The sequence below is a fragment of the Delphinapterus leucas genome, chromosome 14 (genome assembly GCF_059928025.1).
Source record: "Delphinapterus leucas isolate spDelLeu-1000000601 "Yukka" chromosome 14, BTC_Dleu_Yukka2, whole genome shotgun sequence".
Taxonomy (NCBI): Eukaryota; Metazoa; Chordata; class Mammalia; order Artiodactyla; family Monodontidae; genus Delphinapterus; species Delphinapterus leucas.
The window spans coordinates 2,591,934-2,605,805 of record NC_143142.1 but is presented as its reverse complement, the minus strand read 5'-3'; positions in this window follow the sequence as shown (position 1 = coordinate 2,605,805).

Sequence of the window (13,872 nt, the reverse complement as noted above, 5' to 3'; positions counted from 1 at the left end):
TGACCTCCTTCACCACTGATGTCAGGTCAGCGAGAAGGTTTGGGACTTCCTGACAAAAACTCCCACGGAATAAACTAGTAAAATAGTTCAAACACTCCTTTTCTCTGTGTCCTCAAAACAAGAAGTTTACCTGTTGGCAGAGACAGAACTGGTGAGGCCAGCCACTTTCCTGACTCATTATTTTTCAATATCTAGAAGGAAAATATATTCAAACTGTCCAAGGGAAATACACGTGAAATTGAACAGATATACACATATGTATACATACATGTGTATAAACAGGTATATTTTTTTAAACATGCATCGAAAGTAAATCTGTTTTGTGGCTAATAGTCTAGCGATGGCCAATAATCAAAACGCCACTTTCCTATAAGCATGTCTAAGTGCAGAATAAATTGCTGAAAAACAGGCAAGTCTAAGAGTAGCTTCTAAAAACCAGAGCAACCCTCATGTCACTCTTCTAGAGCTATTAAGATTAGCACGTCTGTCCCACATTAATCAGAAATCAGTAACAGCAAAACCACTTATAACCGTTTGGGGAAAGCAAAACTTGGAAGACTAGAAGGACCATGCCTATAATCACCACAAACTGCCCTCTATCTTACTAGGTTTAAATCTACTAGATTAAAAAAAAAAAACTTTCTAGATATATTGTATTCAAATGTTACCCTGCAGGGCTTCCCTGGTGGCGCAGTGGTTGGGAGTCCGCCTGCCGATGCAGGGGACGCGGGTTCGTGCCCCGGTCCGGGAAGATCCCACGTGCCGCGGAGCGGCTGGGCCCGTGAGCCATGGCCGCTGAGCCTGCGCATCCGGAGCCTGTGCTCCGCAGCGGGAGAGGCCACAGCGGTGAGGGGCCCGCGTACCGCAAAAAAAAATAATAATAATAAAATAAAAAGTTATCCCGCAAAGGTATGCCTCCAAAGTTAGTTACAAATGCATGTTACATTTATCCCAAATTAAAATGATTCTCAAGAGAAAAATCACGTTAAACAGGTGTTAGTAAAATTCAAGTAAAAGGATCCCAACAGGTTTCTCATTATTCCTCCGCGTGGTCAGTTGTCATTTAGATTTACCCACACATTTACCATCACTCTTCCTGCGTTTCTATGCTTCCCACTGGGGGCCATGTTCCTTCTATTTGAAAAATGCCTTTCAGTATCCCTTTCACTGAAGGTCGGCAGTGACAAATTCTCTGTTTCTGTTTGTCAGAAAACATCATTATTTAGTCTTCATTTCTGAGTCATATATTTTTAATATATACAATTCTAGGTTTTAACAGTTAATCCTCCTGCGTTTTAAATATGTGGTTCTACTGTCTTCCGAGTTTTATGTCTGTTGGAAGTCAACTGTAAGTCTTACTGTGGCTTCTTTCAATTTAAATGTCATTTTTCTCTTTTTAGCAGTTTTATGATGATATACTTGGATGTGACTTCCTTTGCATGTATGCTGGGGGATGTCACAGCACTTCTTGAATCTGTATCTGCGGCTTCATGTTTTTCACCAATCTTATAAAATTCCCTCTCTCTTTCTCTCTCTCGCGCTCTCGCTGTCTCCTCTCTTTGCTCTTCATAATATTTTCTATTGACCTATATTCCAGTTCACCTCTCCTAATTTGCTCTTAAACCAATTTATTATATTCTTAACTTCAGTTACTCTATTATTCGGCCCTTGAACTTTCACTCAATTATTTTGCATACGATTTAATTCCCTGCTAAATCTCTCCATCCATCATGACATCTATTTTCTTGCATACACTTCTTATAGTTATTTGAAAATCCATTATGAAAATTCCAGTATCTGGATCACCCCTGGGTCTATTTCTGCCCCCTCTGCCAGTGGTCCTGGCCTCTGGTGTGCCTAGCAATTTTTGATTGAATGCCACACAATGTATATGAAAAGCTGTAAAGACTCTGGATTATGTTAACTCCCCGCAGAGAGGATTTATTTGGCTTCATGTAGGCAACCGGAGTAAGGGAAGATGATTTTAATCCAGCCTGCCACTGAACTATTTCAAGGCTGATTTTGAGTTTTGGGAGGGTTAATCTATTGCTGGTTCACCCTTATTCTTGGCCTCTGGCCCTCTGGGAACCCCAACTAAAAGCCTGTTTACGGGCCCAGGTTCCTTGGCAGGTCCTGAACTGCATTTTTGTCTCTCCTCAGTAAATGCATAACGAGACCACCGAGAGCCCCCCGCCTATCAGCTCATCAGCCTCTTAGCTGCCACTTGCTCTAATTCCTCAGCCTTTCAACTGCTGCTGTCAGTTGGCAAATACTTCAAGAAAAACAGGAGACAGATGCAGAATGCTGGGCTCACTTCTAAGCCTTCTCCTCCTCTCTGCCTTCTTAAACTCAAAACTCAGTCCCTGCTGCTTTCATAACCTTGATCTCCAGTTGTGATCCTTCTAAGTCCGACGGACTTCCAACGACTCTGATCTACTTGGTTCCTTCTTAGCTGTGGCTCAAAATTTGGACGTGCCTTGAGTCAAAAAGTGGTTCAGAATACGAGGAACACTCAATGCATGAATGCATGTCTCTTTTGTGGTGGGTTACAGAGATCTGCACATTCTATGACACTCCTCCCATGGAGAGATGAGGTCTGCCCTTGAAGCTGGGCAGGTTCTGTGACTGCTTTGACCTACAGACTATGGCTGAAGTGATGTTCTGCCATGCTCCAGGCGCAGGCCTGAAGAGCCTGGTAGCTTCCCCCCCTGCCTCTTGGAGTAATTGCTCTGGAAGAAAAGAGGTGCTTTGTTTAAAAAAAAAAAAAATGTCTGACTACTCTAAAACCTCCATGTTGGGAGGAAGCCCCAGCTCACCACATGAAGAAGCTACAGTGTGTCACCCAGCCCAAAAGATAGACATGAGCATGGAGAAGGCTTTGATAACTCCAGCCTCGACTACCAACCGCCTACGATGGTAATGGGGGGACCCCAAGCAAGAATGACTCAGCTGAACCCATCAAGTCCAAGAACCATGAAGGATAATAATAAATTATTGTTTAAATTTTTACTGGAATATAGTTGATTTACAATGTCGTGCTAGTTTCAGGTGTATGGCAAAGTGACTCAGTTATACATATACATATATCCACTCTTTTTTAAGATTCTTTTCCCATATAGGACATTACAGAGTACTGATAAATTATCGTGTTAATACCCTAACTCTGTGAGTGGTTTGATTCTCCATAACAGATAACCACATATCTTCTTTCTTTAAGTTTTGGCCTTTTGGTAGTCTGTCCAGTGTGTGTGTGTCTGTGTGTGTGCACGCGTGTGTGGTGTGTGTGTGTGTGTCTGTGTCTGTGTGTGTGTGTAAAATGTTACTCCATGTCACTGCTTGACCTCAGTAAAAGATCTAGTCTAATTCGAGACAGCCTATCACACAGATATAGATGTCGTGCCCATGACAACCATAAAATCATTCACTAAGCCTTCAATGCAAGCAGCAATCACGGCAATTTTATTGTGTCAGAGTAACACAGACAGACCCTTGTGGCTGTTCCCCTCACTCCATTGGGGCCTCTCATCAAGTTAACTCATCAGAGACACACTTTCCAACCCTCCTCTGCCGAACAATAACCTCTGTCATTTTTAACTCCCCTCACCATCTTGAACTTTCTTTGTCGTATCTATCGCAACATCATACATCTATACTTCTCCTCTCTGCAAAGTCATTTCCATAAGTGCTGCGTGACAGTCTTTCAGGCTCTTTGCAACGCCTGGGCACATGATAGGAATTCACTTCCCTACCCAGACAATGCATTCGTGCATGGCTACATGGTTGGCTGTGGCCAGTGAAAGGTGAGAGGCTGACATACGTCCCTTCAGCATGAAGAGCCAGAAAACGCTTTGCCACCCTCTCTTTCCCTCCACAGTGTGACGAGCCTGGGTCCCAGAGTGAGAACCGTGCCAGGCAGAACCCACAGCTGAAACTCAATGGATACACAGGGTGAAGAGACATACATCTATGCTGTTTTTTTTTTATTATTATTTTTTATTTTTTTGCGGTACGCGGGCCTCTCACTGCTGTGGCCTCTCCCGTTGCGGAGCACAGGCTCCGGACGCGCAGGCTCAGCGGCCATGGCTCACGGGCCCAGCCGCTCCACGGCACGTGGGATCTTCCCGGACCGGGGCACGAACCCGCGTCCCCTGCATCGGCAGGCGGACTCCCAACCACTGCGCCACCAGGGAAGCCCTCTGCTGTTTTATTTTTTTACAGTTCAATATATAATTATTTTTCTTTTTTAAATTTAATTTATTTTTTATGGAAGTGTGGTTGATTTACAATATCTTGTTAGTTTCAGGTATACAGCACAGTGATTCAGTTGTATGTATTCTTTTTAAGATTCTTTTTTTCCCTTTTAGGTTATTACAGAATATTGAGAATAGTTCCCTGTGCCATAGAATCTTTGTTGTTTTCATTTAAACACCAGAAATTCAGGGGACTATGTGTTACTACAGCATATCACAGCCCATCCTGACAGCATCAAGCATAACTTCCTGTGTTATGATCACTGCTAGAGACCAGTCCCCTTAGTACCTAGTGTTGTACCTAAAAGTATCTGAAGATGGTGAACGAACTTAAGGGAATTCTCCTCCCAATGTATTTAACAAGTAACTAAATTTTACAGACAACAAGTAATTCTCTCCGTGATACACTTCAAGCCTAAGGGCAGAATTTCATAGAAAATCATCTATCCCCAAGTTTGCCATCATTTTACTTGATTTTATTCATAAGTAAATCATAATCCAAACACAACATTTTCTCCAAAGCAAGTTGTTCACATTCACTCACCCAAATTATCATGTTTTTAAAGAAGGAAAGAAGAATATTATCTGAAACAGAGGCGCGCTGGCTCCAAATCAGAAGCATTACATGTAATTTGTGGCTTAGCAATGACTTTGCGTCCTTAGCAGATTATTAACCTACTCAATTAACTTGTAAATAAGTGAAAGTTGCTTTTGTCCTCTGGACGGACCGCGGGCATCACAATTCATTCCAGTAGGATTTCCCCTCTGAGCCGCAGGTATTTTCTTTGTATCTGATATCTGAAATACTCAAAGATAATTTCCTAATGGTCCCTTTGAAAATCATCACAGCAGTTTTGTAAAGACTTCAGGTGCAAATAGTCCCTTAAGGATCTGCCCTTAAAGAAAATGAGGAGGAATCGGGACGCAGAAGTGACAATTATTGTTCCTTGATATAGAAAAAGAACTGTCACCTAGTACATAAATACTTGAGCTTAGTCTTGAGATAAAAATGGCTTGTTTTGATAAGTTGGTCCTAGCAGCAAGGAGATCTGAAAATCAAAAAAATATATGCTTTTTCCAATGAGGAGAAACGAAGAAAAATATCTTAAGGTAAAACAGTCCACATGACTCTCAGCCAGGGCTACTGTATGGGTAGAAGCATGCACTAGGCATCTGCGAATGAAAAGTTTTATTTTTAGGAAAATTTGAGCACTATGGGCTTTTTCCTTGCGTTTGTCTTTTTTGATTAGATACTTCAATTTCTCCCATTTCTCACTTTGAATCATGAAGATTAAAAATCATTTTGAGGGACCATTTGAATCATCACTTTCAAAGACTCAACTGACTCCTTGGTTATTCTGAGATGAAACCAACCAGGTTTAAGGTCCCTTCGCCCCGTGTGGGTCAGCACGTGTCTGATCAAGGAGTCCACAGTGAAGGAGAAATGGATTCTCATGTTCTCACGCATCTTCTTTTTTTGCTTTGCTCACTTCCATCCCATTGACCCTGTTAATACCCCCTTTCTTGTTACACCCCAGCCATCTCTCTTCCCCAATCCTACCTCTTGTCTAATAGGAAAGTTATCATTTTCACATCCCAGACAGGAGTGTGGACTCAGTAATTAAAAGGCTCCAGAGAAAAACATGTTCTATGCAATCACGGACAGGAGGTTGTAATGCAAAAGATCAGACCATAAGCATCTCTGGTTTTCCAACTTCCATCTTTACAAAGGGACATCTCAAAGCCTCTATGGTGGTATGGCCATGTCTGATCCAATCGCATGTTCCAAACCCAAAGTTATTTCATTTTGTTATTTTTCTGAATAAACATACAGCTTTTTAAAACATTATTTTTGAGGATACTAATGAGCTCTTCTAAAATGCGGAACTAAAAGCAAATACAAACATAAAACCATACTTCTGGCTTTTTTTTGGTTGGGGGGGGCACAAATCTTCCCTTAGTTTGAGTAATCAATCTAAAACCAAGATCAAGACCAAAAAGCTTGGGATGCAGTTTGCTTTGACTCTACCAAAAACTGCTTTATTTATTCAATAATTAAACTTGAATTTACTAGAGTTGTATGGATATAGCTACCCATGATGAATACATATACAATATAATTATTAAATTACAGCACCACTGACCCCCCCCAAATACACACACACACACACACACACACACACATAGATTTATCACTTTGAAAAACTATTTGGTCTAGTCGGTCACTTTATGAATGTTACTGATCGGGGAAGCTGGAGACAAAAGAGCAGGAAGGAACTAAACTTTACAGAGGTCAACTCCTTGCCAAGCATTTCCTAGATGTTTTCTCATTTCAATCCTGCTATTCCTATAACTGTGACATCAGAACAACCCATCATGCAGATAAGAGAACTGCGTCAGAGGAGGTTCAGGTTAAACGGTTAATAAAGAAGCAGAGCTGAATTATTCACAACAGCCAAGACATGGAAACCACCTAAGTGTCCATCAACAGATGAATGGATAAAGAAGATGTGATATATACATAAAATGGAATACTCAGCCACAAAAAAGAAGGAAATAATGCCATTTGCAGCAACATGGGTGGACCTAGAGATGATCCTACTAAGTGAAGTACATCAGACAGAGAAAGACCAATACCATATGATGTCACTTGTGTGTGGAATCTAAAATATGACACAAATGAACCTATCTATGACACAGAAACAGACTCACAGACAGAGAGAACAGACTTGTAGTTGCCAAGGGGGAGGGGGGTGGGGGAGGGATGGAGTGGGACTCTGGGGTCAGCAGATGCAAACAGTCGTATATAGGATGGATAAACAAGGCCCTACCGTATAGCACAGGAAACTATATTCAATATCCTGTAATGAACTATAATGGAAAAGAATATGAAAAAGAATGTATATAAAAGTATAACTGAATCACTTTGATGTACACCAGAAACTAACACAACACTGTAAATCAACTATACTTCAATACAATAACTCTTTTCAAAAAAAGCTAATGGGAAAACTTGCCCTGCAAATATGAAAGCGGATGTAAGTGGGACAAAAATATCACTGAAAGGCGACATCGAGTTTCGTGTAAATATGAGATGTACACTATGTAAGGTTTCGGGGGGGGTGGAGCTATAAATGTTGTTCTGATCTCTGTTTGTAGGGGTTTAGGTGTGAAGAGGACATTTTATAAACATGTTCTCTGTAGAAACCAGAATGTTTTCTCAAATACTTCCCAGAGTAAGGAGCCTGACGGGTCAGAAATCGGTGTCATTCCATCAGAGGAAACTTTCTGCAAATATATCTGAACCTTTTAGGAAGGGCAGCAAATCAACAGACCAAGCTGCATATTTGGTACAAATGCTTTAATTACGATCAACTATGAGTTATTAATATGTACGCTAGGACACACAAACTCAGGACTTTTCCACGGCAAGAAACAAAATAAATGTTTTCTTAATTAGTTTCTTTTAAAAGAAAAGGGCCATCAAGAAATAACAGCAGCCACTTTGATCGGTTCTAGCAGATTCAATCCTATGAAAACCGATTCCATAAGCAGTTACTGGTGCGTGTAGATCTCAGCACTGAAATAAGGGTGAGACTGAGGCCGATTATCTACTTTGGAGGGACAACATCTCAATATTCATTCAAATATTGGCTCTTTTCGGAAGATACAGCCTGTAGTCTGATTCCTTTCGTCCAAACATCCAACACAGATGTAGGCAACCGCAGATGTTGCTATCCACAGGGAAAACCGACTTCTACAGAGTGAATCAGGACCCAATTGGCATACGGAGCTAAGCCCAGCACGTGCAACGCGCTATCTTCTCCATGCTGAATAGTTTCCCAATTATTTGGAAATGAGTTGACTTGCTTTTCACATTTAGAATCTGAAAACCTCCCAACTCATTATAGACTTTTTTTTTTTCTTTCTTAACCAATCAGAAGAGATTTTCCTCTCTCAGCCTGCCATCATAAATAGTAAATTGAAAAATTGTTCACTTATCACAAGTTGCCACATTGTGGACGAAATGGCACACACGCCAGCATTTACACTGCTCTCGGCTGGAGATCTCTAACTTTAGGAACACACAGAAGCCAATCTGAAAAGACAAGCGTATTGACTACAGCATTATTTACCACCGTGAAAAATTAGAGGCAAGCAAAGTGTCCGCCGTGATAAAATAAATGACAGGATGACAACATTGTTTGATTTTGTAAAATCTGTGTGTGCCTGTGTGCCGCTTCCCTACAGCTGTGCATGTTGCGCACTGCACAATTCCAGGGGGCATCCACATCACAGTCTATGTCATGGGCAGCAACTCTGTCTGTAAAGGGCCAGATAGTCAAGATTCTAGGCTTTGCAAGCCGTAGGTCAATGCCACAACTACTCAACTCTGACATTTTAGCAAAAAGCAGCCAAAAACTTTATACTTGGACGGTGAATTGGAATCTCATCTAATTTTCACATGGCATTAAAAATCATTCTTCTTTTGATTTTTTAAACCATTTTCCAATGTGAAAACTGCTTTTAGCTCAAGGGCCGCACAAAAACAGGTGTCATGCTGGAAATGAGAGCCACAGAGTTCTGTGACCCCAGAATGTCACCCAATCTATATGAATGTCACCAAATGAATTTGTGCCCTATACAGTCTGCACTGCCTGACATGAAAACGTCGTGCAAACGCAAAAACAAAGTCTGAAAATTTTCACACCGAAGTGCGAACAGCTGTTATCTCTAAAACTTTTTGGGGTGGGGCTACTGATGAAGAATTTGCAAGTTTTACCTTATTCGCCGAGTATATGTATTTTTCTCAATAGAAATGCACCACCAATTCTTTCCAAAGGCTATAAAATGAGTCGGAGCTAAAGCTGATTGTTTGGGGTCCACACTTAGGTAAAAGTGATTCCCCTGGGAGTCCAAGCAGTGATAGCCCCCGGGAGATGAACAGGAAGAGATGTGTTTACAGAGCAGCACACTGGGGGTGATGACAAGGTTTCCTATGTTGTCCTGAAAGGTGGTTCCACAAGGGAGTGCTTTATCACAATTCATTAAACTGTCATTGATGTTTCATGGACTTTTCAGTGTGTGTTTTTCGGTGGATGATGGAAAGAGTTCCCAAAAAAGATTCTAGGATAGAGTAATCTTTCTTCTTCTGAATACTCTCCCAACGTCCCTGAAACAATCAGGAGGCTGAGTCTGGTCATTAAAAATTAAAATAAATTGTGCTGTAATTAAATATCACATCTAAATTACCACCCTGTAGTCCACTTCACTGCCGCAAAGCCTCCATTCGTTATGATGGAAGACGGATGGAAAGTTTCTCTGAACTGTGTAGAAAGATCTGAGACCCCATCACAGCTTAAGAAATACCTGTTGAAAAATGAGTCCATGGGACTTCCCCGATAGTCCAGTGGTTAAGACTCCGCGCTTCCACTGCAGGGGGTACAGGTTCGATCCCTGGTCGGGAACTAAGATGCCACATGCTGCATGACGTGGCCAAAAAAATCTTAAAAAAAAAAGAAAATGATTCCACAAGAGGATTTCTTTGTCCTGTGTCCCACCTCCATCTATGCCTGCTGGAGTCAGCAGTTAGAAAAGGAAAGTTACAAGATACTACTGTGTGTAATCCGCTCTGGCATAATTTAACTTTGGAAATCACCGTCGTTTTTAAATGAGAGATAAGGGCTTCCTAGATGCTTACAAGGATGCTATGGTGCCCTAAAGCCCCAAAGAGAAGCACAGCAAACAGACCAGGGATAAGGGGGAGATTCCGCTGGCTGGAAGGACCGTGCTAGAGTACCATATGCTAAGGTTCTTCCCGCAAGGTCAACTCCTCAGCCAGCCAAGAGCCAGAGAGGACATACCTCGCAGGAAACCAAAGCAATGACTTCTTCAGGCTTCACTTGGGCTGGTGTCAGGAGCCCAGGACACTCCCCCATTCACTGCAGACTGAGCCTCATTCTTGAAGAGCCTGCTTTGGGGTTGACTGGGAATCTGGACATATAAGAGCCTTTGGGGGCTGGATCCCTCCACAAAGACCACCAGCATCTGTTAAGGAGGGCAGATGACCAACTACCAGCCCCCCATGGCTGCCCGCCCTCACCTGGTCCCCTGCCCTGCCCTCCGCCCCTTCAGGATCCAATCATGTATCTCTTCTCCTGTGCTAGTTTTTAAAATCACTCCAGGTGCACCGGTACTTTTGTCTTTTCTTACAATTATTTACGTAACCGACCTCTCTTTCTGAAAATGACTCAGTGTCCTGCCGCTGGTGGCCACTGGGTTATCACATGCTGGGCAGTTCAGGGGAAGGGGTAGGGCCAGGATGACCCCCAATCATTCTGTTTTTCTTTCTCTGTGTGTGTGTCTACTTCTCCACATGTTTGATTTCCTCTCTCTTTTCTCTTCCTCTTTCTAATTCTGAAGCCGCTTTTCGTGTGTATCTATATGAACATTTATTTCTCCAGGCCTGTGTTTAGGGTTCTTTCTGGGTGAATCAACCTCTCAATCAATCCTCTCCCTCTCTCTCCCTTTTCTCTTCCCTCCTCTTCCTTCCTGGGTTTCCCATGCCCCACTCAAGACTGCAAACATTTACAGGAGCCACTAAGAAATCGGCTGAATTTCCCAGAGCAGGTGTTCTGTTCTGGGTCTTCAGAACGAGTGTGATGTTTCAACTCAAACAAACAGTCCGTGGAATCTAAGTAAGGAGGTTTGGAAGAGGTAGAAGAAAATCATGCACAGCTCTGAAGCAGGACACAGATAGAGGTCCCAGAATATGGCTGGACTACATTCTGCTTTGCAGCTTAGTCTTTTAAGGATGTTTTCGGGGGCTTCCCTGGTGGCGCAGTGGTTAAGAATCCGCCTGCCGATGCAGGGAACACGGCTTCGAGCCCTGGTCCGGGAAGATCCCACATACCGTGGAGCAACTAAGCCCGTGCGCCACAACTACTGAGCCTGTGCTCTAGAGCCCGTGAGCCACAACTACTGAAGCCCTCGAGCCACAACTACTGAAGCCCGCGCGCCTAGAGCCCGTGCTCTGCAACAAGAGAAGCCACCGCAATGAGAAGCCTGCGCACCGCAACGAAGACCCAATGCAGCCAAAAATAAATAAATAAAAGTATTTATTTAAAAAAAAAAAGGATGTTTTCTGATTTTCCCTATATGGAGAGATCCTGGACTTTAATATCCCTAAAAAAGTTTCCCACTGGATAAAAGAGAATAAATTTCATTTATTTAATAGGACATCTGTGTGTCTAGGGTCGCCAAAGTTTACCACGTGAACTGGGGGAGAAAGAAGAGGTGAGAACCTAAGGTAAAAATTGTACGTACTCAAGGTCAGCTCGGAAAATCCCTTAAGCTTCCAGTAACGCACAGTACGTACTCTAGTACCGAACTGTTACGCCTCCTGAAGGGTCAGAACCACACAGCTAGACAAAAGAAAGGTCACACACAGATACCCAGCAACCAACCTCTTGCCCTTAGCTGGCCGTCACTGCCTGGGGGCCATCACAGGTGACCAAAACTCAAGTCGGCCGGCTTGCCTGGAAGTTTCACGTGTTCTGCTTTAACCCGAAGCTTCTATATAAACCAGTCATGTTAACAGCTATGTCACAAGTATAGTTGATTACAATGTTGTGTTAGTTTCTTTTTTTTTTTAGGGATAAAGCTGTTATTCTGTATTTAAATTCAGTTTAATTCAAAGTGATTCTTGTTTTGAATTTCTGAATTTTCTTTATTTTTTATACAGCAGGTCCTTATTAGTTAGCTATTTTATACATATTAGTGTATATACGTCAATCCCAATATCCCAATTCGGTGGTGGGATGAATTGTTGTGTTAATCTCTGCTATACAGCAAAGTGACTCTGTTATATAGATATATATATATTCTTTTTCATATTCTTTTTTTTAACATTTATTTATGTATTTGGTTGCGCTGGGTCTTAGTCGCGGCATGCATGTGGGATCTGGTTCCCTGACCAGGGATCTAACCCGGGCCCCCTGCATTGGGAATGCGGGGTCTTAACCACTGGACCACCAGGGAAGTCCCTCTTTTTCATGTTCTTTTCCATGATGGTTTATCACAGGATATTGACTAGAGTTCCCTGTGCTCTACAGTAGGACCTTGTTGTTCATCCATCCCATAACAGATCTGTTCTCTTAATGTGAGTCTTAACAGGGAACACAGGCTTGAAAGCACCTGTCAAGTGTTTTGCACACAGTAGGTAATGGGTTAATTTTGGTGGGTGTGAATTCTGCGGAGGGCCACATGCAAAGTGTCCTGTTCGGTGCGGCATTATGGAGGAGAACCCTTCTGCCCTTGGCGTTGGGTCCCTGCTTGTGCTTGTGCCCCTGATCTCCGGTCTCTGTCTCCCTGGGATTTGCATCTTATTGGGGGTGGGGGTGTGTTCTGGGGGAGGGGACGGTTTTGCTCGGCATCTAAGAGTAAGGAGAGCACACTCGCTCGCGACTCCATTCCATCACTCCAACTGGAGCCTGACTGCCCACGTGGAATCAAGAAACACCCTGAAGGGTTTCCAGGTAAGAGCGTTCCATCAGGTTGAACAGGCAGGACAGTAGGTCACGAACAAGGAGGGAAGTAATGCAATGATGCAAAGTAAGGGAGAGTCACCACGGGGGACCGGCCTCAGTTTTCTCATCTGTAAAATGAGGCAGCGCACGACTAGCTCTCATTCAAGTCCCCATCACCCTCCCCTCCCGTAACCACCTCGTATCACACACTCTGCCTGAGTGTATGGTGTGCAAGGCATGCAGGGAAACCGAGCCAATGAGGCTTCCGGGGTGGCGGGGACCCAGAACAGCCCACGTTCATCAGGCTCTTACCACATTCCAGACACTGTTCCATACATCACCTCATGCACCCCTCACCCATCCCATGAGGTAAGCACTACTGTCACCCCACTTTACAGAAGAGAGAATGAGATGGAGCCCCCAGTTACAGGACCAGTGGTGGGCAGGAACAGGATTCCACCCGCGCCTAGAGCAGCGGGCTGTTCCTGGATCTGTAAACATAATCATCTCTCCACACCCTACAGGAAAAGCACGACAACAGGGTAAACGAAAAGTGCAAGAAGAACCAACCTCATGGAACAAAAGCAAAATCACGGTGCGTGCTGGCCACCGGGAGAGGGTCTTAAAACCACCTTGTCTGCAGCACATACGAGGCAGCATTTATCAGGGGCCAGGCATGCCCCCCACTCACGGACGCGATCCTTGCCTTGTAACCGAGCAGGACCCAGTGAGGCCTTCGCAGAACAGACCCTCACCCATGCTCTCTACCTGCCTTTTGTCTGTAGAAAAACCGTAGTCAAAGAATAAATTTAATCAGAGAAGTGAGAAAATGCAGAAAAGTCAAGCAAGACAAAATAATACTTGAGCCATTAAACAAAGTCAAGGACCTTTTAGTTCTTCCTCGAAGATCATAAATAATATTCTGAGCCGTGTCCTTTGAGCTGTCTGGCAGGTGCTGAAACCCCCTCCAGGTGGAGGAAGTTAACTGCGTGCTACCCACCAGCACGCAGACCCCAGACTGGTTGGAACCAGAAATTTGACTACGCTGACTCCGGATTACCTCACCACCAACCAATCAGAAGAAGGTCCACAAG